General features: G+C 45.2%; 1 pseudogene; it reads right to left on the reverse strand.

The window, feature by feature from the left end:
• LOC123153160 (probable cyclic nucleotide-gated ion channel 20, chloroplastic) overlaps positions 1-24,693 on the reverse strand; it is an 89,732-nt pseudogene that overhangs the window by 38,131 nt on the left and 26,908 nt on the right.

Genomic DNA, 24,693 nt, shown 5'->3' on the forward strand with positions numbered 1-24,693 from the left:
TAGTGTTGTTAGTTGCAAGTGAAGATTGAAGTTTGTTCCTTGTTGGAACATGGAGATTTTGTTCCTTGTTGGAACATGTTTATATGTGGTGATATCACAATACCTCTTATCTAATTAATGCATCTATATACTTGGTAAAGTGTGGAAGGCTCGGCCTTATGCCTGGTGTTTTGTTCCACTCTTGCCGCCCTAGTTTCCATCATATCAGTGTTATGTTCCTGGATTTTGTGTTCCTTACGCGGTTGGGTTATAATGGGAACCCCTTGACAGTTCGCCTTGAATAAAACTCCTCCAGCAAGGCCCAACATTGGTTTTACCATTCGCCACCTAGCCTCTTCTTTCCCTTGGGTTCTGCAAACTCAAGGGTCATCTTTATTTTAAACCCCCCCGGGCCAGTGCTTCTCTAAGTGTTGGTCCAACTGAGCGATGTCCGGAGCTACCAGGGGCAACTCTGGGCTGGCCCACCCGACGTCTGGCTCATCCGGTGTGCCCTGAGAACGAGATATGTGCAGCTCCTATCGGGATTTGTCGGCACATCTGGGTGGCTTTGCTGGTCTTGTTTTACCATTGTCGAAATGTCTTGTAACCGGGATTCCGAGTCTGATCGGGTCTTCCCGCTAGAAAGAATATCCTTTGTTGACCGTGAGAGCTTGTGATGGGCTAAGTTGGGACACCCCTGTAGGGTTTTGAACTTTCGAAAGCCGTGCCCATGGTTATGGGCAGATGGGAATTTTTTAATGTCCGGTTGTAGAAAACCTGAAGTTGATCTTAATTAAAATACATCAACAGCGTGTGTAACCGTGATGGTCTCTTCTCGGCGGAGTCCGGGAAGTGAACACGGTGTTGGAGTAATGCTTGATGTAGGTTGTTCTAGGATCACTTCTTGATCATAGTTGTTCGACCGTGCTTTTGCATTCTCTTCTCGCTCTCATTTGCGTATGTTAGCCACCAAATATGCTAGTCGCTTGCTGCAGCTCCACTTCATACCTTCTACCATACCCATAAGCTTAAATAGTCTTGATCGCGAGGGTGTGAGATTGCTGAGTCCCCGTGACTCACAGTTTACTTCCAAAAACCAGTTTTTAGGTGCTGATGATACCATGCAGGTGATGCAACCAAGCTCAAGGAGGAGCTCGATGAAGATCTTATCCTTTGTGTTGTTTCATTCTAGTTGATCGGTAGTGGAGCCCAGTTGGGGTCGATCGGGGATCTGTGTAGCATTTGGGGTAGTCTTCTTTTATTTTGGTTCCGTAGTCGGACCTTGATTGTATCTGGTTGATGTAATTCTTTATTCATGTAATTGTGTGCAGTGGCGATTGTAAGCCAACTATGTATCTTTTCCCTTATTGTATTACATGGGCTGTGTGAAGATTACCTCACTTGCGACATTGCTTTCAATGCGGTTATGCCTCTAAGTCGTGCTTTGACACGTGGGAGATATAGCCGCATCGAGGGCGTTACATGATGAATGTTGAATGGGACCTCTTGAGTCAAAGCAGAACAAAATCAAGCTCAAACAAAATGAGTGTGTATGCTGCAGACTAACGCTACAGCTACTACCAAACAAACAATAAAAGGGCAAAAAAGTAGCAGATGCTAATCAAAAGAATTGCTTTAGAACTGAAAAGAGATGGTAAATCAAGAAAAACCCAACTAATTGTCTAAACGTTTGCTTAAACGTGTACATCAAAGTTCTGATTTTTTTAGTATAATAACATGTTGTTTTTCCTTGGTCACACTCAAGCTAGCCAACTTTCATTCAATCAGTGTTTTGACTCGCTAACAATATTTTCCCTCCAAATTTTGCAAGAAACTAAATAATCTCTAAACATGGTAGAACCTTTATATCATGATGCACTAATTGTAACTTTGTAGGCACAATTTACAAGGAAGTGAAGCAACTTCACTCTAAAACTCTGCAAATATGAACATTTTACAGAAAAGGATGACCCCCTCGTGAGAATTCTTGCTACATAGTAGAAGGGAGTCATGTTGTCTTAAGGAAAGTAAGTTCATATCAAGCTTAATAGAAGGGAATTCCAAAGTTGTACGTACAATAATAACTTTAAAGGAAATATGCGAATTTAATACTCCCTCCATCCGTAAATACTTGTAATCAAAATGGATGAAAAGGGATGTATCTAGAACTAAAATACATCTAGATACAAATGACAGGTTGAACCGGATTTGAAAATGTTCACCACATTGTACCAGATTTGAAAACCAAAATACTGCTTTGAAACTGGTTCAATCTGTTAGTGGGATTTTCGTTGTTAAAAGTGGCAATATTTTTAATTCATAATAAAAAAGCTTGTGGAATACTAAACAAACATTTCAAACTTAGAAGAGGTGATTATTTCCATGGATTGACACCTATTTATGAAAACCCTTTTTTCTTAAAATTCAGGGGAGTTGCATAGTCATTTCATAGACAAGGAAGATTAAAAATAGAACGAATTATGTGACAATATTCACCTGAAGAAGCATGTGAAGAGCATAAATGGTATCAGTCAGAGTTCTTGCAACAATTAATGCTTTCGAATACCGACTGAACACTGTGCATTTGTTATCCTGCACCACAAAAATAAAAAATGCACACTTATAGGTAATTTGTGTCAAGGCTATATTGTTTAGAATTTACAAAGTACAATCTTGTTGTGCACACAGTAATTTTACCAGAGATCCAATCCAATACAGGGCTTAACAAATCGGATGCTTTAAATTTATGTCTTACCGTGAAAAGAGACATATGGAGAATAAGTTTCTGGCTGTCAAATAGACAAAAAGATTTAAAACTGCATTGTTCCATATATCGAGCACTACAAGAATATGTACAGTTGACATGAACTCCTTTGATTGTAGGTCTAGCACTAGCTCAAAAAGCCCAAATTGTAATAGTCGCATGATCGTAGAAGCAAATACAAATGGATGTCGTGACATCCACATATTGTCAAAATGCAGCCTCTGAGGAAAGACTTCCTAGGTGCTGCCAAACGCTCAAACATGGACACCATGCAAAATTTGCTAGCCACTTCCAAGCATGGAGGCTGCTTCCAGCCATCCATGAACTACAAAAATGGTTATAGGTGCCCACCTGCCAGTAGGATATGGTTTAGCTTTCGCTTTATTTAAGTTAAATATGGGGTCCATCATTGAGGAAAATATCATCTAAAATTGCAGCAAATTTCCATAAAAACTAGCCATCTCGTGGGACCCAACTTAGAGGCTAAGTGGCATCTAAACAGTGTGGATGTCCTAGATCCACTATAGACGTTAACAGAGCTCCGAGCTTGGATAAAAGGATGTAAGCTTACCTTGTCCATGAAAGGTAGGAAGAAAAACAGAGGGTCAATGAAAATGGCAACCAAGCATGATATTACAAAAAACTAGTTCCATCGACGAACAACCTTAGCATGTGGGTTTATAATTGGAATGTATGGAAGGCAAGACCCAATCTTCTTCCACCCATCACCCTGGCCATAAACAAAAATATGGTGAGTGGGAGTGCATACAACCAGGAGTACATAGCCATTCTACTATATACATATTAAAGTATGGTCATAAATAAATTGAAGATACAAAACTGCACAAACAAATTTAAGGAAGAAATAATTACACTATAGCCCATTCCCCATGAATATGTAGCAGATGTTAGGTTTACAAAATATTTACCTCCAACTATTTACGGTTCATAGGTTTGTGTTCTGAAAAACTAAAAATACACCACCTAGAGCTAATTAACTCTAAGGAAATGTGTGTACTACAAGTGAACATGTATACCTTCTGTCATTGTAAGTTTCCTTCAGCAAAAAATATATATAACACGAACAAGTCAATTGAGGCTAGATGCCAAATATTTGGGTAACAGACTATATCAAAACCATCGCCTTATTATGCTCCATATGAAACACTGCAACCCTAGTCTCATCTAAAACAAAAGGAGCTCCTAGCTTATCCCTACACAAATCATCAAGGATACAAGGTAAAGGGGTGTCCAAGCAGTTAGAAAGATTACTGATCAAGATTGAAAATATCACCTCATTACCAAAAGGAGCTAGACTTCTCTGGAAATGCATTTTTTTCTTAGAGGCAAAAGGGAAATCTACACAATCAGATTCATCATATTGCCCCAAAGGTCTAGAAATCCTCAAGTGCCCATTCTTTGTAGCATGCCTACCATCAGAATAGACACTTGATGCAATCTCTTCAGGCATGACTGCATTTGCCTTCCTCACCAGCTTTCCTGGGAAAGGTGATGTTACCTTATGTGGCACAAAAGCAACTTGAGTAGGTGTATGAACAATCAGAGGACCAATACTGGATCTCAACAAGTCTTCATATGTGTCATCTATGACAGGTATACACATTGGTGCACTTCCCATAGGAAACTTCTGCAGCTCCAAGGTTCTTTGGAGCAAACGGACACCATGTTTCTGATGATTAGACATCTTTTTTTGCTGCATCCTGCAGGTATAACATTTTCTGTATTAGAGAACTTGGGATTCATTTGCTCTATTTCAGTGAGTCAATAATCAATTAGAGAAAGTGAAATTTTCTAAAGCTTCTCAGCAGAAGGTGTCAAAATAATGCACGTTGTTGATACTATATCAAAAAAATTGTCATACTCTTATAGCTGTGTACATACGCCATAAGAACGACATGCATACAAACTGAAACGCCGATGGCGTCCACCCATTATATGAATGTAATCCCGGTTCTGACATCCAAGCAAGCTCATACCACAAACAAAACCAGCATGAATTTCAACCTTGAAACATCTACATCCAGGATTAAAAGTATTGGCTATTATGGCCACTAGTAGAAAACAGGGCTTTGGTTCGAGGCTGGCCAGCCCATTAGTCCTGGTTCAGTCAAGAATCGGGACCCATGGGGGGCATACGTCCTGGTTCATGCGCCCAGGGGCCCGGCCGGGCCTCGGGAGGCATTTTTCCCGGTTCATGTGGACCCATTTGTCCCGGTTCTAGGCACAAACCGGGACCAATTGGCCTCTCTCCTGGCCCACAGCCATTGGTCCCGGTTCGTGCCTAGAACCGGGACAGAAGGGGTGCCTTTAGTCCTGGTTCTAGCCATGAACCGGGACCAATGAGGTGGCTATATATACCCCTCGCCCGCGAGCAGAGCACTGCACAGTGCTCTATTTTTTCTGGCCGGTGAGGGGAGAGCTTTGTGGTGCTCTAGCTCACCTCCTATGCACACAAGGTGTTCGATGAAATGCCCGAGCCACACTAGTTAAGATTTCTCCTCTCGAAGCTCGACCTCCAAGCTCCATTTTCCCCAAGATTTGTCTAGGTTTAGCAGTCCGTCATGTCCCATCCCCCTCTTCACCGTCGTCGATCGTCCGTGCTGATCTCGTCGTGTGCACCACCGTGGTGAGCCTCTTGTTCTTATCTTCTTCTGAAAGAAAAAAAATTCTTACTTTAGATAGATACATGTCTAATTTTCTAACTTTTATTATTGCTTGTTATTATATAGTGCGATGGTTTTGGTATCCGCCCCCGTCGGCCCTCGTCCTGGCTATGATTCGAATGTGGTATATATTATCTTTTATAACTATTTGGTTCATTTATTGTTTATGATAATTACGCCCATCAAGCTGACATAGATTTTATTTATCCAGGAGGTAGTTGAACCGGAAATTCCAACCGACCCTATTGTTGAGAGGTTAAATTTAGTTGAAGAAGAAAACAATTATTTGAAGGAAAAAATAAAAAAATTGAGGAGAAGATGATATTGGAGTTGCATGTTGCGGATGTCATCGATGATCACAAGATCAATATGGATGCAATGCGGTTGAAGATTAGAAAATATGCCATTCATACTGAGGCTTGGTATCATTATGCCGTTGGATCAATTGTTACCTTGAATGTGATTATAATCGCATTTGTTGTTGCATTGAAAGGTTTTACATAGTTTCAATGTATGGTTTAACTAGATGCTCTGGAGAGCTATATGTTGTTCAATGAGAACTATGTATGTACTTTGGTTTTAATGTGATGATGAACTTCTGTTAATTTGGTCACTTATCTATTCATGATGTTCTGTAATGGTTTTTGACACACTTAGTTATATATAATGCACGTAGATGAACCCACAATGGATGTACGGTGACAGACACACCTCCGAGTACATTAAGGGCCTACATAATTTTCTCGAAGTGGATGAGGCGAACAAGTAGAATGGTTTTATGTGTTGTCCATGCCCAAATTGTGGGAATACGAAGTCTTACTCTGACCGGAAAATCCTTCACACCCACCTGCTTTATAAGGGTTTCATGCAACACTATAATGTTTGGACGAAGCAAGGAGAAATAGGGGTTATGATGGAAGATAGCGAAGAAGAAGAGGACGATGACAACTATGTGCCCCCTGAATACGGTGATGCTGCAACGGGGGAAGCTGCCGAAGATCAAGAGGAACCAGACGATGTGCCCGACGATGATGATCTCCGCCAGGTCATTGTTGATGCAAGGACACAGTGCAAAAGTCAAAAGGAGAAGCTGAAGTTCGATCACATGTTAGAGAATCACAAAAAAGGGTTGTACCCCAATTGTGAAGATGGCAACACAAATCTCGGTACCGTACTAGAATTGATGCAGTGAAAGGTAGACAATGCTGTGTCTGACAAAGGATTTGAGAAGCTACTGAAAATATTGAAGAAGCTTCCAAACGATAACGAATTGACCGACAGTACGTACGCAGCAAAGAAGGTCGCATGCCCTCTAGGATTGGAAGTGCAGAAGATACATGCATGCCCTAATGACTGCATCCTCTACTGCGGTGTGTATGAGGATTTGAACGCATGCCCTGTATGCGGTGCATTGAGGTATAAGATCAGACGAGATGACCCTGGTGATGTTGACGGCGGGCCCCCCAGGAAGAGGGTTCCTGCGAAGGTGATGTGGTATGCTCCTATAATACCACAATTGAAACATCTGTTCAAAAACGAAGAGCATGCCAAGTTGATGCGATGGAACAGAGAGGACCGTAAGAAAGACGAGAAGTTGAGAGCACCCGCTGACGGGTCGCAGTGGAGAAAAATCGAGAGAAAGTACTGGGCTGAGTTTGCAGGTGACCCAGGGAACGTATGGTTTGGTTTAAGCATGGATGGCATTAATCCTTTCGGGGAGCAGAGCAGCAATCACAACACATGGCCCATGACTCTATGTATGTATAACCTTCCTCCTTGGATGTGCATGAAGCGGAAGTTCATTACGATGTCAGTTCTCATCCAAGGCCCTAAGAACTTTTACAACTGTGGAATGGAAACGGTGTACGTGTGTGGGATGAGCACAAACAGGAGGAATTTAACCTGCACGTGTTGCTGTTTGTAACCATCAACAATTGGCCCCTCTCAATAACATTTCAGGACAGACAAACAAGGGATACCAAGCATGCACGCACTATTTAGCTGACACGGAAAGTATATACCTGGACAAATGCAGGAAGAATGTGTACCTGGGCCATCGTCGATTTCTTCCGACCAACCATCAATGTCGAAAGAAAGGCAAGCATTTCAAAGGCGAGGCAGATCATCGGAAGAAGCCCGCCATGTGTACCGGTGATCACGTACTTGCTATGGTCAATGATTTACACATAATCTTTGGAAAGGGTCCCGGCGGACTATCCATTCCGAACGACGCTGAGGGATGCGCACCCATGTGGAAGAAGAAATCTATATTTTGCAACCTACCCTACTTGAAAGAGCTAGATGTCCGCTCTTTAATCGACGTGATGCACGTGACGAAGAACCTTTGCGTGAACCTGCTAGGCTTCTTCGGCGTGTATGGGAAGACAAAAGATACACCGGAGGCACAGGAGGACCTGCAACGTTTGCATGAAAAAGACGGCGTGCCTCCAAAGCAGTATGAAGGTCTTGCCAGCTACACTCTTACCAAAGAAGAGAAGGAAATCTTCTTGAATGCCTGCTCAGTATGAAGGTCCCGTCTGGCTTCTCGTCGAATATAAAGAGAATAATAAATATGCTAGAGAAAAAGTTCCAGAACCTAAAGTCTCATGACTGCCACGTGATTATGACGCAACTGCTTCTGGTTGCATTGAGGGGGCTTCTACCGGAAAACGTCTGATTAGCCATTGTGAAGCTATGTGCATTCCTCAATGCAATCTCTCAGAAGGTAATCAATCTAGAAATCATACCAAGGCTAAGGAGTGATGTGGCGCAATGTCTTGTCAGTTTCGAGCTGGTGTTCCCACCATCCTTCTTCAATATGATGACACACGTCCTAGTTCATCTAGTCGATGAGATTGTCATTCCGGGCCCCGTATTTCTACACAATATGTTCCCCTTTGAGAGGTTCATGGGAGTCCTAAAGAAATATGTCTGTAACCGCGCTAGGCCAGAAGGAAGCATCTCCATGGGCCATCAAATAGAGGATGTCATTAGATTTTGTTTGACTTCATTCCTGGCCTTAAGAAGATAGGTCTCCCTAAATCGCGGTATGAGGGGAGACTGACTAGAAAAGGCACGCTTGGAGGGGACTCAATAATATGCAGGGACGGGCATTCTTGGTCTCAAACACATTACACAGTTCTACAGAACTCTACCTTGGTGACCCTGTATGTCGATGAACACAAGAACAGTCTGCGCTCCAAACACCCGGAGCAGTGTGACGACTGGATTACATGTGAACACATCAGGACTTTCAGCAGTTGGTTGGAAACACGTCTCAGAGGTGACAACACTGTTTGTGATGAGCTATACTTGTTGTCCAGGGGACCATGTTCGACTGTATTGACTTACAAAGGACACAAGATAAATGGGAATACATTTTACACGATCGCCCAAGATCAAAAGAGCACCAACCAAAACAGCGGTGTCCGCTTTGATGCAGCAACCAATAGGGGAAAGGACACATATTATGGTTACATAGTGGACATATGGGAACTTGACTACGTACATGATTTTAAGGTCCCTTTGTTTAAGTACAAATGGGTCAATCTGTCAGGAGGCGGGGTATAGGTAGAACCACAGTACGGAATGACAACAGTGGATCTGAATAATCTTGGGTACACCGACGAACCATTCGTCCTAGCCAATGATGTGGCGCAGGTTTTCTATGTGAAGGACATGTCTACCAAACCGAGAAAAAGAAAAGATAAGGAACCGAATACATCATACAATGAGCCAAAGCGCCACATAGTTCTTTCAGGAAAAAGAGACATCATGGGAGTGGAGGGTAAGACAGACATGTCCGAAGATTATGAAAAGTTTCATGAAATTCCTCCCTTCAAAGTCAAGGCTGACCCAAGCACCCTAATAAATGATGAATATTATCCATGGTTACGGCGCAATAAGCAAAGGGCACAAGTGAAGAAAAAGTGAAGACTTTTCTCTCCACAACTATTATGATGATGCCTTTGATCTAGAATATCCATGTAACAGACGAGTTTCCTTATGAAACCCTCATACTTCGAAAGAGATTATCCATTTTGTACACGAAGTGCATCCAGTTTTCTCTGTAACCCTCTCAACTTTTTAGCACATGCTATGTGGGTGAAATAATGATACCATGCCAACTTTCAACTTTTTTAGAGTTCATTTGTAGTGCTTTTCATTTTCAGGGTCATATAGCTCAAAAAATTAGTAAATGCATGAAAAATAACAAATGAAGTCAGAAAGGGTTGAAAATTGATGATGTGGCTTTGAATGGTGCATTTTGAACACACAAAAAGTCTGGAGTTCAAATAAGTTGTAAAAAAATTAAATCCCTTTGTAATAGATGAGCTTTTGTTCGAAACCCTGATACTTCGAAAGAGATTGTCCATTTTGTACATGAAGTGCATCTAGTTTTTTCCGTAACCCTCTTGACTTTTTAGCACATGCTATGTGGGTGAAATGATGATACCATGCCAATTTTCAACCTCTTCAAAGTTCATCTGAAGCGCTTTTCAATTTCAGGGTCATTTAGCTCAAAGTATGAACTGATATAAAAAATGATCTAAAAAACTTTTATGAAACTCTAATAGCAAAAATAATGAACTAAAAGAATGAACTAGAAAACTTTAATGAAACTCTAATATAAAAAAGAATAAACTATAAAACTTTAATGAAACTCTAATAACAAAAGGAATCAACTAAAAAGTTTTATAAACCACTAATTTTATTGAAACTAAAATTATATAAAATTTACGCAACTAAAATTATCAAAGTATTTTCTGTTCAAATCATTATAAGCAAAAACAAAATAAAATAAATAAGTAGAAATAAAATAAAATAAACTTTAATAAAATACATAAGTAGAAACAAAAAATAAAATAAAATAAATAAGTAGAAACAAAATAAAATAAACCTTAATAAAATAAATAAGTAGAAAAAAATAAACTTTAATAAAGAAAAATAAATAAACTTTAAATAAAATAAATAAGAATAACAATAGTAAGTATTTTGTTGTATGTAGAAACAAAATAAAATAAATAAAGCAACAAAGAAAACAAAAAAGTGCCACCTACTGGGCCAGCACGGCGTGAATACGACTAGAAACCCAACCATGGGCCATGATTCAGGCCCGCAACAGGCCCAGTAGGCCCACAGGCACAAGTGACAGATTAAGCCCGAAAGCCTACAATTGAGAGGAGTCGAGAGGGTGGGCGCAGCAGCGTTTATAAACCACTCTCCATCTCTCTCAGCTAGCGAGGTGGGACTAAACTTTTGATGCAGGCCTACACAAGGCCTTTGGTCCCGGTTGGTGGCACCAACCGGGACTAAAGGGGTGCATTGGTACCGATTCGTGGCACCAACCGGGACCAATGCCCCCCTTTAGTCCCCCGTTGGTGACACCAACCATGAACCGATACCAATGCACCCCTTTAGTCCCGGTTGGTGCCACCAACCAGGACCAAAGGCCTCTGTTTCCCGCCCTTTGGGCTGCTGAAAAGAGGCCTTTGGTCCCGGTTGGTGCTATGAACCGAGACCAATGCTCCTGGTATATAAGTAGCACTTAGGAAAATTTTATGAATTCATCGCCAGTTGCCCCCCCCCCCCGCCCGACGACGTCGAGCTCATCGACGCTGCCAGGCTTCCCCGATCGACGCCGTCCGCCTCCTCGACGCCGCCCACCGCCTCGATGCCGCCCATACGCCGTCTGCGCGCCCCCGTCGCCGCGCCCTGCCCCGTCGCCGCCCGCGCCCCGCGCCGCCCTGACGTCGTCGCCGTGACCTCCCCGCGCCGCCCCGACGCCGTCGCCGCCCCGCGTCGCCCCGACACCATCACTGCCCCACGCCACCACTGCCCGGACGCCATCGCCGCACCGCCCCACGATCCGGCGGCCTTCCGATGTTTTTTTTCATATATGTGATGATGTTGATATGATGTTTTTTCATATCATGTTCATATGATGTTTTTTGTGCATATGATGTTTTTTTCATATGATGTTTTTTCATATATGTATTAAGTTTTTTATTTAGGTTGTTAATTAGTAAATATCAATTTTAGGTTAGTGTAGAGGAGAAAGTAAAATAAGGAAAAGGAAGAAAAGAGGAAGAAGGAAGAAGGAAGAAGAAGAAGAAAAAGAAGGAGTGGAAAAAGGAAAATAAGAAAAGGAAGAAAGAGAAGAAGAAAGGAGAAGAAGAGGAGAGGAGAAAAAAATAAGAAGAGAAGAAAAGAAGAAAAAAAGAGGAGAAGAAGAAAAAATAGAATAATTCTATTTCTTCTTCTTCTCCTCTATTCCTTTCTTCTTCTCCTCTTTTTTTTCTTCTTTTTTCTTCGATCTTCTCCTCTATTCCTTTCTTCTCCCCTTTTTTCTTCTTCGATCTTTTTTCCTCTTCTTACATGAGGGTGGGGGGGGTCGATATACCCCCTCCCCGATAACTTCGACATGAGGGTGGGGGGGTCGATATCCCCCCTCCTCGATAACTTCGACATGAGGGGGGGTCGCCGAGGGTTCGAGGGGCGAGGGTCAAGAACTAGGGTAGAGGTTCGAGGGTCACCGAGGGTTCAAGGGGCAAGGGTCGGGAACTAGGGTAGAGGTTCGAGGGTCACCGAGGGTTCGAGGGGCGAGGGTCGGGAACTAGGGTAGAAGTTCGAGGGTCACCGAGGGTTCGAGGGTCGACAAGGGGTCGAGAGGTTGCCTAGTGTCAAAGTATTGAAGAAATCCATGGCTTCATCATTAGCCAGAAGTAACCGGGGCATGATGGTACGAAGTTGTGCAAAGTTGTTCTGGAACGGGGTCCTATTCGGAAGGCTCTTGCTGAACTTTGTACGAAAAAGCGAATAATCCTATCTGGGACTTTGTTCCAGAACAACTTTGTAGAACTTCGTACCATCATGCGCCTGTTACTTTTGCCTAATGATGAATACATGGTTTTGTTGAATCCTTTTACACTAGACAAACGTGACATGAGGGGGTCAAGGGTCGGGAAATAGGGTAGAGGGTCGTGGATCGTCCGAGCGGTCGAGGGTCGAAGATCACCGAGGGGTTAAGAGGTTGCCTAGTGTCAAAGTATTGAAGAAATCAATGGCTTCATCATTAGCCGGAAGTAACCGGGGCATTATGGTACGAAGTTGTGCAAAGTTGTTTTGGAATGGAGTCCCAGATAGACTAATTCGCCTTTTTGTATGAATTTCAGCAAAGGCCTTCCAAATAGTGATATTTGGAAGGCTCTTGCCGAGCTTTGTATGAAAAAGCGAATTATCCTATCTGGGACTCCGTTCCAGAACAACTTTGCAGAACTTCGTACCATCATGCGCCTGTTACTTTCGCCTAATGATGAAGACATGGTTTTGTTGAATCCTTTGACACTAGAAAAACGTGACATGAGGGGGTCGAGGGTCGGGGTCGTCCAGGGGTCGAGGGTCCGGATTTATCAAGAATGCCCCCATTATGGATGTGCACAAGTTGATCCAAACCCTAGAAGCGCTGCCGAGGCCACTCAAGTTTACCAAGTTAAAAGAGCATTGTCGTCGAGGCCACCCGAACCCTAGAAGCGTTACCGAGGCCACCCCAAACACTAGAGAAGCATCGAGGCCACTAATATGATTCCTTGTTGTGATTACTAGCTAGGTCTACGTTTGCCACTAATATATCCATCTGTCATGTTTGTATAATAATTGCCATGTTGTAATATTTGCAGAAACTATGGAGCACGGCCGAGACGAGGCAGCAGAACAGGTGTTGGGCGACATAATCACAGCCGGAGGTGATGTCATGTCGTATCTCAACGACATCGATGGTCTGGAAGGAGAGGGTGAAGCAAGCTACGGTTATCGAACAATGGTGGAGGAAGGACATGATTATGATGGCTCCGGTGACCGAATGCCGGTGCAAGAACGAGACCGTGATGACGGCTCCAGTGACCGAACAGAGTCCGGCCAGGTATATATATTAATTAAGCCTGTGCTGACTAGCTAAATGATGCATTTATTGTTTTGGTATGTACACATATTAACTCTCCTCTTTCTTCTTTTCTCTAGCCCTCCGGATAAAGCAAAACTTCGGTAAAGAAACGAGGCCCGAAGAAAAGGTTGCGCCCGGATGAAAGGTTCACGATCACAACAATCACACACGAGGCCAACCGATTGAACCCATCCGGACCAAGGAAGAATTTTCTGCTCAGTGCGGGGTTCTTGTTAGGGACAAGATCCCGATCAGCATCCAACAATGGTATAAGCCTATGAAGGAAGACCCTGAGGTGTCTTATGTCAACGATATGCAGAAAGATGATCTTTGGACCGTGCTGAAGGCAAATTTCACCCTACCGCCAGAGGAGGATCTAGAGAAGCCAGTTAAAGAGCCATTGATCAAGTCTCGCTCTCTTAAGAAGATGGCAAATCTATTCAGGAGGTGGAAGAATGAGTTGAAAACAACGTTTGTCGACAAAGAAGAGACACCAGAATTCACCGGCCGGCATGAGAAGATTAGAGATCATTGGGACACATTTGTGGCCCACAATACATCGGATAACAGTAAGAAGATGTCAGCAACAAACAAGATAAATGCTGCGAACAAGGAGCATCACCATCGCATGGGGTCAGGTGGCTACCTCAAAGCCCGGCCGTTGTGGGCCAAGGCTGAGAATGGCATGCTTGATAAAGGGGTCGAACCAGAGACATTGAACTGGCCAGACCGTTGCCGGACTTGGTTCTTCGGGGTTGGCGGAAGCTTGGACCCTGTAACAGGGAAGTGCGTTTGGATGAACGAGCAACTGCGAATACCCGTCACGAAGCTTCAGGACTATATCGCCGCAGTGCAGCAAGTGACGTTCGTTCCAGATAGAGAGAACGACGAGCTCACAATGGCCCTCGGAATCCTAAGCACCCTGGACGGACACGAGGCATGCCAAGCTCCATTCCGTGGAAGGTTGGGTTTCCGGATGCAGGCGGTTACAAATGCCAAGAGAGGAGGAAGAAAGTGGAGCAAACCGAACTACAGAAGCTGCACGCAAGGGTGCAAGCGCTAGAGGAACGAGAAGCAGTTCACAGCAAGCGACCTGCCGAAGCTACCCCCGAAGCTACCCCGCCATCTCAGTGGAGAAGCAGCGTGGCTTCCACCGAGCTGCTTTAGCTGGAGCCTGTCTTCACGGCTCCTGCTAGCTACCCTGTGGATACTATTGCGGAGTCTCGACATTGCCACCTTATGACGCAATGGCAGAACTTCAAAGTCAAGGTGGCTATCGGCTCTGTTTGACCTCCTGAACCCAGAGCAACTTTTCACTCCCGTCCAATTCCAGAAGGATATGCTAGGGTGACGGTGGATGAAATAACGGAGGGATTTGAGGACCTCGAGCTTGACCACCCTACCAATGAAGGGAAGACTCGGTTGGGTTCTGCTCTGAAGACTCCATGCCTATGGTGGAAGGAGCTCATCAACCTTCCGAACTGGACACCTCCGCCTCCTCCTCCTCCTCCAGCGAGTCAGGGCACTCCGCCTCCTCCTTCGATGAGTGATTAGGGCACTCTGCCTCCTTCTCCGGCGCGTGGCGACACCCCGCCTCCTTCTCTGCCTATGCCGGCGTGCCCGAGCAGCCAGCCTCCTCCTTCTCCACCTCGTCAGCAAGGGAGGAAGAGACCCGCCGCCGCTCCGGCTACTCCGGCACGTCATAGTCCTTCTCCTCCGCCTCGTAAGCAAGGAAAGAAGACAGCCACAGCCGCTCCGTCTGCTTCGGCATCTTGCAGTACAGCCAGAGGCGGGAGGCAATACAGATTTGGTCCATATCTCAAGCCTCTAGAGAAGTTACCATACGAGAGGACCGTGGAGGAAAACATAAAGATCGTGGAAGCTGAAGTGAGGGACTTCTTTGAATGGGTGAAAGCAAAGAAACATCCACCTCCAGAGGAGAAGATAGATCTGGTGAAAGCAAAGCACACACTCGATGCCCTGAAGAAACCACCACCGTCTTTGCCGAAAACCAACTATGAGCGCATTATTGGAAAGTTATTTATCGAAGCGGAGCGGTCGGGAAGTACTATCAGTGATTGAAGGTTAGCAGAACGACGAGCTGGGAAAAAATTGCCGAGCTCGGTGAACAAGCGAACCAATCGTGCCCCGCGCTAGAGGTGTCTAGCGATATCGTCGCTAATGATCCGAGGATGGTGCCTGGTTATACCAATCTTGGAGATTACCTGCCCGACGATGCACATTATGATATAATGGAGGTGGACGAACACAAATACCAATACGGGAAGCCTCTCGTCAAAGATGGAACTACTCTAACAACGATGATGCGAAGATTCCATGATTGGTACATGAAAACATGCAGAGATACTTTGACGCTGAGAGTTAAAGAGGAGCACGACCTCGTTGGAATTGAACTGTTGTCTGTTCCATTTGATGAGTTCTTCCAGTGGTTCAATCAAAAGGCCTTGATAAATTAACGGTCACTTGCTACTGTCTGTAAGTACTAATTCTGTCATTAAGTCTCTCTATATATAGCTCAACTCTTTCATTGCATGTATATATAATTATCCTCACTATATTATGCAGATTGAAGATCGCCGAATGCAGAAAAGCAGAAATCTATGACATTGGGTTCATTAACACAAATCTCATAGATGAATATACGGTTAAATTTGATGCCAAAGAAACGAAGGCCAACTTGCTCAAACCGTTGCTAATAAATCAAAACAAAGATAAATACTCTTTCCTTACAACTTCAAGTGAGTGTTACTGTCTTGTGCATATTCGGTTTCCCTTATTACTCGAGGTTATAGTAATGTAACTGATGAGTTATGCATGAGTATGCAGCTTCCACTATATTCTTCTGGAGATTAAGCTTGAGCAGGGACTAGTAACCGTCTTAGACTCAAGACGAAAAGATCTCGAGACCTATGCGGACATGACTAAAATGCTCGAGAAGTAAGTTCAATCGATCATTATCGCACCATATCGGCAACTTTTTGTTCATTTCCTGATATCAAGTAATTGTTTTCTTTGTCTCACAAGGTTTGGAAAGTACTCACTGCACAAGCTCCAGGACTGCCGGGGGAGCTGCGATGGACATACCCGAAAGTAAGTAGTACTAGCTAGCTAGTTCCGCGCATCTCGATCCCGTTGATTCTAGCTACTTTCATCAATGCCATTTATAGTGCTTCATTATTAGTTTGATTGACCTCTATTTTTCATAAAGTGCTTGTGGCAGGAACAAGGGAATGATTATTGTGGATACTATGTTTGCAAGTTCATCTATAACACGACTTGCAAAAAACCTGGGCTACTCTAAAAGACAATTTGATGTGCGTAAGCAATAATATTCACAATTTCATTATATTACCATCATTTGTGTTAAGTTTCATTCATATATATGTATTGACCCCCTTCTTCAAATTAGATGTCGCAGATGCGGGATGAACTCCTACCCCAAGATCACATCAAAGCAATTCAAGAGGAATTGGCGGGATTCTTTCTTGATCACGTCATCAATAAAGCCGGAGAATACCATCTGGAAGTTGAGTTCATATATAATTAGGGGATTATATTGTAAGAGATCTTAATACTATATATATGTAGCCAGTAGCGCCGGATAGATATACGAAAACTTGCTGTTCGGCCAATCTCTCGGACAAGGAGAGGTCGATATCACTTCTCTCTATATGCATATGTTCATGACGAACTTCTGTACTTAATGGTTTCCTTCATTTGCTTACTAGCTAGCGTGTCGAGGGCCTCTCTATACGTATAGTACGTAGGGTCGACCAAGCACGGAGATAAGAGAGGAAACTTCTCTCTATTAATTAATTAGCTACCTAACACAATATATGAAGCCCCCAAAATTAACCATACAAAACCCCCCAAAACCCCCCTCCCCCTTTCAGAAAAAAACAAAAACCCTAGCCCCCTGAAATGCTGACGCGTGGTAGCTTATTGGTCCCGGTTGGTGCTACCAACCGGGACAAAAGGCCCCCCTGCCAGGGCAAGCCACAGCGGCCACATGGAGCCCCATCCGTCCCGGTTGGTGTAAGAACCAGGACTAAAGTTATAGGGCTTTAGTACCGACCCTTTAGTCCCGGTTCCCCAACCGGGACAAATGGGCCTTACGAACCGGGACAAATGACATTTTTTCTACTAGTGGGCGTATGTACAAGCTGGTACCATAAAAGTTCACGATAATATCCTACCACCTTAAAACATTTACATCCAGTACATGAATGTAATCCCGCTTCTGACATTCAAACAAGCTCATGCCACAAACTAAATCAGCAAGCACAGCTACATTTTACACATTAAGAAAAAAATGCTGATGCACTGCACCCACCCCTCTCCCATTCCTCGACGAAATCGCTGATGCTAGAAAACCCTATGGATAATGTAGAAGTGTATGCTCAAGTCAATCGAACCAAAAGACCGATCTAATGAAAGAGACTGTTGACGTATAATGTGCTTCCTAGTCTCTTCCATCAGATCGGTCTTTTGGTTGCATTGGCTAGAGCATGCACTTCTGCATGGTATCAGAGCCAAGAGGTCTTGAGTTCAAGACCCGGCTGACGCAATTATATTGCAGCCTACTTTCGGTCCACGTTTAGGCCTGAGGGAGCCACACGTGAGGGGGAGTGTTGACGTATAATGTGTTGTCTAGTCTCTTTCATCAGATCGGTCTTTTGGTTGCATTGGCTAGAGCATGCACTTCTACAGATAACACGTGCACCTACATCTGCATGGATGAACACATGTACAAACCTGGATGTAGAGAAGTGCGTCTCCATCCTAGTACATCCCCCATCAACCAACCCCTATTACATCCCCGTCCCACAAAACTCCTGTCATGAGACCAAAGTGCTATATACCTGGGTGCTAAAAACAATGGGAAAACTATTGCTGCATTCCCCATGCATCTATGTCTACTAAGTAAAAAAAATATAGGGTGCAAAACTCAATGTGTAGCATGTAACCTGCTTGCGACATAGCATAGAAAAAGTACAACCCCTTGCATAAAAATAGCAAGCAAAAAACACATCCTATGTAATCTAAACTATGACTAGCATACATCTAGGTTGCAACTAAAACTACGTCGCAACCAAACATGTCGCAACCAAACATATCATCCCGTCGCAACAAAACTAGGAGATAAGACACATCTTGTGTAATCTAAATTATGACTAGCATGCATCTAGGTAGCAGCTAAAACTACGCAGCCACCAAACATATCATCTGTCGCGAGAGAACCATGAGATAAGACACATCCTATGTAATCTAATTTATAACTAGCATAAATCTGGGTTGCAACTGAAAGTGCATCGCCATCACACAAGCAAAGATGTGTAGAAGCACGAGGGAAACACATCCACCAACCCAGAAGCGAATCAGCAAACACCCTCCACGAGCACGGCGTCTGGCGTGAGGGGAGCAGCGGTAGGCCGCCCGGCGAAGGGATTTTTTTTGAAACTATGATGATTTTTATAGCAAATTCGGAATCTATACGCCCTAACGCATAAAAATCGAAACTATGACCCCGTCGGCCTTCTGTTGGCTGAAGAGGAACTTTTCGGCCTACCGTTGGCCGAAGTGGGATCTTTAGCCTCCCCTTAGCCGAAGAGTGCCGAGTTGGGCTGAGGAGCACTCTTCGGCTTCCCGTTGGCCGAAAAGTGTTAGGGGCACAAAACGTAATTAAGATGGCCTCAAATGAAAAAGTTATCAACATGAAAAATCTTCGTCTTGTCTAAACGGTTGATTTTGATATAAAAATCGTCTTAATCCAACGTCGTATGCAACATGTAGAGCCAAAACAAGGTCAGGGGCAGAAGCTGCAGAGTTACTTCAGACAGACCGAATGGATGTCAGAAAATTTGTCACAAGACACTCGATGCACTCGGTGAGAACGTGTGGAATATAGAAGAGTACACAAGTTTGGTCACGTTCACTCGGTGAGACCGAACCAAACCACTCGGAGGCTCCGAATGGATCCGAAAAATTGCCAAAGATTCCTGTCCGAGTTAAAGTTAGGATTTTTGATCTGAAAAATTGTTCGTCTGCACCAGGAAGACTGCTTGCGTACCGCGCTTCCGGTCGGGTCTCCTTCGACGTGAGCTACGGTGCATCACCCCCAGCGTCGAAGATACACGGTGACGTTTTTGTGTGTATCACCCCCGGCGTCGAGGGTACACGATGACGGGCCTGAGAGGTGACCATTGCCTCTATTTTGCATGGTGGATGACGTCATCGCCGAAAGTTTTGGTCTCAATTCATGTCATCGCGATAGAGACATTTCTTCAATGCCGGCATGTGTCTTCCCGGTGCAGACGAACAATGTCCACATCGATCTATGAGGCGGCTAGACTTCCCGTACAATAAAGGGACTAAAAATTCTATCAAAAAATCCATGGCAAATTTTCGAAGACTACGAGTGGTTTGGTTCGGTCTCACCGAGTGAACGTGACCAAACTTGCGTACTTTTCTGTAATCCACATGGTCTCACCGAGTGCACCCGGTGTCCCGTGACAAATTTTCTGACATCCATTCGGTATGTCCGAAGTAACTCTGCAGCTTCTGCCCCTGACCTTGTTTTGGCTCTACAGGTTGCATATGATGTTGGATTAAGACGATTTTTATATCAAAATCAACCGTTTCAACGAGACGAAGATTTTTTATGTTGATAACTTTTTCATTTGAGGCTATTTTAATTACATTTTGTGCCCCTGACACTTTTCGGCCAACGGGAAGCCGAAGAGTGCTCTTCGGCCCAGCTCGGCACTCTTCGATTGACGGGAGGCTGAGGAGCCCACTTCGGCTAACTGTAGGCCGAAAATTCCCTCTTCGTTCAACAGAAGGCCGATGGGGTCATAGTTTCGATTTTTATGCATTAGGATGTATAGTTTCCGAATTTGCTATAAAAATCATCATAGTTTCAAAAAAAATCCCGGCGAAGGCGCGGTGGGGTGGTGAGGGTGCGGAGGTGGAGGGGAGTGGATTTGGGGGTGGGGTGGGGGGGACGGAGACGGCGCCATGCGCACCTCTCCCTCCTCTCCCCCAGGGCAGTTTCCAAAATTTTGAATCGTCGCTCTAGAGAGAGACAGTGGTAGGAAGAGAAAGCCACCCCGCACCGTTCGCTGACCGAGGGACCCAACCGTGCTAGCGCCACAGGCCACAACACGTAAGCTCTCGTGGGTGTGGGTGTGTATAGCGCGAAATTTAGCGCGCGTCGTTTCTGGGCCGCGCCTTCCGATGGTGTTGGATGTGAGCGCGGCGGAAGTCAAAGATAGTGATCAACCACAATGTAGAATTTTTTTTTGCGGGTAAAACTTTCGATCTTTTTATAAAATATCACCTGGCTGTACAGGCCCCATGTTTGCGGCCTCCTCCTCTATTGGTGTTGCATCTTAGTGCGGAATCCCATGGTGCGGCATGGTGAGCCAGGTGCGGCGGCCCTCCTTCGACGCTAGGTATATGACTCTTGATGGTGTGGGGAGGTGGCAGTGTGGCCTACTCCATCCTCCCCGAGGCTGCTCCAGCTCGGCCCAATAATCTCTCTCGCCGCGAGGTGCGGTACCTCACAACCCTAGATCTAAGACTCAAATCTGGGGTTGCAGGCCCCAAAACCAATGGGCTTGGGTGAGCTACTTCCATGGTGGTCCAATTAGCGATGCTGATGGGCATGGTGGAGAAGTGAAGTTCATCTGGGGGAGTGAGCAAGAGAGAGCCAACACTGGCGGCACCTGTAGGTATCGCTCCCTTGTTGAAGGCGTCGAGGAGGAGTCCTCGGATCCCCTCGCGGAATGCTCCAAGGGAAACCCTAGGTCTGGGTCTGCCAGGATCATGTGATGGCGACCTCAGTGTCACACGCCCCTTGGGGAAATCGTCGTGATGAAGGACTTGGCTGACGAGAATGATGGTTGGTGGTGGTTTATCATGTTGTTTGCGTGCCAATGTGGTGGCCATTTGTGGCTCGTCTGACAACAACTATATGGATCCGCGAGGTCAGGGCGCGCCAGGTCTATGGTAGTTAGCTCTTGGTATGTCCGTGGTATCTCCATGGTCTATTTGTTGCAGTGGAGTTGGCTACGCAACAGGGTCACTGTGGTGACAATGATGGGCGATGTATGGTCTAGCTTGGTGATCATCTGTGGCATCAGTCCTGCATAGTTCCCCTTCATAGCGCCTTTTTAGCTTATGGTGAAAGCCAGACTTCGGTTGTATCCAGAGCAACAACTGCGACATCTGCGAGCGTTGCTTCCTTGTTGAAGACGTCGAGATGCAGTCCTCGGATTCCCTCATGCAATGCTTCCCTGGGTCTAGGTATGCCTGGATCGGATGATGATGACCCTCAGTGTCGTGCACCCCTCGTGGAATTCATCTTAAAGATGGACTTGACTGGTGAGGCCGATGGTTGGTGGTGATTTTTCATGTTATTTGCATGGCAAAGTGGTGGCCGTTGGTGGCTCATCTGGCAACTACTATGTGGATCCGCGAGGTTAGGGTCGCGTCAGGTATGCGGTAGTTAGCTCTTCGGCGTGTCCGCAATATCGTCATGGTCTACTTGTTGCAGTGGAGTCAGAGCTGCGCAACGGGGTCGTTATGGTGACAATGACATGTGATGGGTGGCCTGACTTGATGTTGGCACCAATCCTGCATAGTTCCCCTTCATATCCCACCCTTAGTTTTGGAGCAGCGTAGCCGACTATTAGGTTGATCCTATTGTGGCTTCGCGTGTATGCTGTTGTGAGGGTGTTGCCAATGATTGTGCTAATGCAAAGTCGGGGTTGTTTGCTCCGGAAGGAGTGTCGACGATGATGATGTCGCGTGTTACCTCGTATGTGCTTCTCTCGGCCATGTGTATGGTGTTTGTTGTATACCACGTTGGACGGTGTTGCCTTCAATGGCCAGGAAGATATTATTGGTTTTAGTTTAGTTTTTCGTAATTAATCATGCTTCTTCTTTTTTACCTGAAACAACATGGATTCCATTACTGGACTGGCTCAGCAACATCGCTGGCCACCAACAGACTTACATCATTCGGCACAGCGTCCATCCACAGACGGTGAGAAACCTGGCCAATACTCCCCAATGCAGCAAGTGCATGGGCAACTTTATTATAATCACGAGATGCAAACACATAGTCTACGATATTAAAACTAAGACGAATAAACTGGCGATAGCTTTTTTTCTTCTCAATGAAAGGATCGAGTCTAAGGACTCCTGGTTTCCCCCGCAAAAAGAAGAACTCTTTTTTTTAACTAGCAAAAGGGCCCGTGCGTTGCAACAGGAAAAAATCACACATGATAGTTTTCAGTTAAAGCATTATCGACTTGGGCATCTTGAGTAGCATTGTATATCATTGGGGGAGGAAACATCATCAATGTTTATTCCTTTTATCAAGTCTGTCTTGTAGCCACTTTATATAGCCACACAGTCTTTTTTATTGTCGCGTTATAGCTACATACATCAACCCACATAACATTCATTCTTTTTTACCGGGTCACTCTTATTGCCACATTATAGCCACACACACCTCAACACTGTACACAACCCGCATTCCTTCTTTACTGGGCATGTCATTGTCAAATTATTGCCACACCTTACTTTATGTTTTGTTTATTTCTAAAGAGTTAACCTACCACAATTTGCCTTCCTTGGCCCAACACCGGCCTACCCGGCCACCCTTTTTAGCCGGTCCACGCCCAACGAACCCTAGCGCAGCTTGACCCCCTCCTCCCTCCCTCATGCCTAAGGGTGAGCATAAAAACCAAGAACCAAAGACCAGAGCTGAAAAACAGGAACCAAAGCGAAAAAACCGAGGACTGAAACTTTGATTGTTCAATCGGTTAGCGAACGACAAAAACCGGAATTATTTCGTTGAGATCAGTCGTTGGAATCTGCTGACCGAATTTCCAAATTAACTACAAGGAGCTTTTCCCCACCCTTTTTCTCAGCCACAAATGTAATACCCACACCACCTAGAATAAAAGAACCAAGAATAAAAGAACGCAGCTCTCGCAACTGTCGCACGATTTTCTACCTTCCCGATAGTGGAAAATCCCTTCTTTTCTTTTCTTTAAAAATCGACCGGCCCAATTATTTTCTTTGCGGGACATTTTCCAGCAAATCCCAGCCAGCCCAAGGCCCAGCCGGGCCTCCACTTATCCCCGCCAGTAGAGAACCCTAGCCCGATTCTCATCGCTTTCACACTCGTCTGCCTCCCTCCTTCGATCCCTCGACCTCACCTAGCGCCGCCAGGACAGAAGCAGCACGCGACCGACCCCCTGAACCGGCCGGCCGCTGCCGCCGGCGAGGTCCTCCACCGCAGCCACCCGCATCTCGTGCACGTTCTCCTCCTCCCTCTGCGCCCCATCGTCCCACTCTCACCCTTTCTCTGTTCTTCCCTGCTGCAGCGCTGAAGGAAGCCATGGCCGCCTCCTTTCAGTTCGCGCCGCCGCTGTCGGTTGCCCTCGCCGATGCATTCCCGGTTGCCCCGTCGCCGGCATCCCCCATCTCCGACGCTCCCCTCTGCTAGTCTTCTTGCTGCCCCCTGCAAGATTGCGCCGTCATGGTCCGTGGCGTCGACTCCGGCGAACTCCTCGCCCCCGGATGACTCTCCATTTTCTCCTCCATCTCCGTGCGTGCCTCCTGTCTCGCTGCCGCTGTCTGATGCGACGCCCGAGCGCATCAAAAAGGATTGCGGGCTGAATATTTTAAAATGCAGCGTGTGCTTTATAAAAACGAGAGCCGCATTGTCGAAAGTGTTCGGACTTCTTGCACCGTATTACGGGGTGAACGAGAGCCCCTGGCGTACTGACCGTACCCGAGCATGCAGGTGCGGAATGTCGTAAATGGACATATAAGAGAAAGAGAAAAACTTAAATAATGCAATAACAGATTAATAATATGCATTGTTATTTGAATAATACGTCGAAGCGCACTGGTACAAGTAGTGCAATAAGCGTAAAGTAGGACAATTCAAAATGTCCTATCCAAGGCAAGCTACGCAATAATAGTGAAAAGCAGGTATATCAAGTATTACTAGAGACCACCTGGCCGCCTTGGTTGTTGCTTCCGGAATGTGTCCGACCGTCGAACTGCCGGAAAGGCCTTCCGAAGAATTAGGCCCTGAAAGAGAGAGGGAATGTCAAAGGTATACAGCCCCTGGTGTCGTTAAGCCACAATGCGGGGTGTGTCCTGATTGTGCCCCCGCCTATGTCCATGGTATTTTCAATGTGTAGTTATGTACGCGCGGCACGAATTTCGTTGTTGTACTGGGACTGGGACGGGGGCCGAATTGCTAGGCGAGCGTAGAT

The sequence above is a fragment of the Triticum aestivum genome, chromosome 7A (assembly GCF_018294505.1).
Source record: "Triticum aestivum cultivar Chinese Spring chromosome 7A, IWGSC CS RefSeq v2.1, whole genome shotgun sequence".
In the NCBI taxonomy this organism is placed as follows: Eukaryota; Viridiplantae; Streptophyta; class Magnoliopsida; order Poales; family Poaceae; genus Triticum; species Triticum aestivum.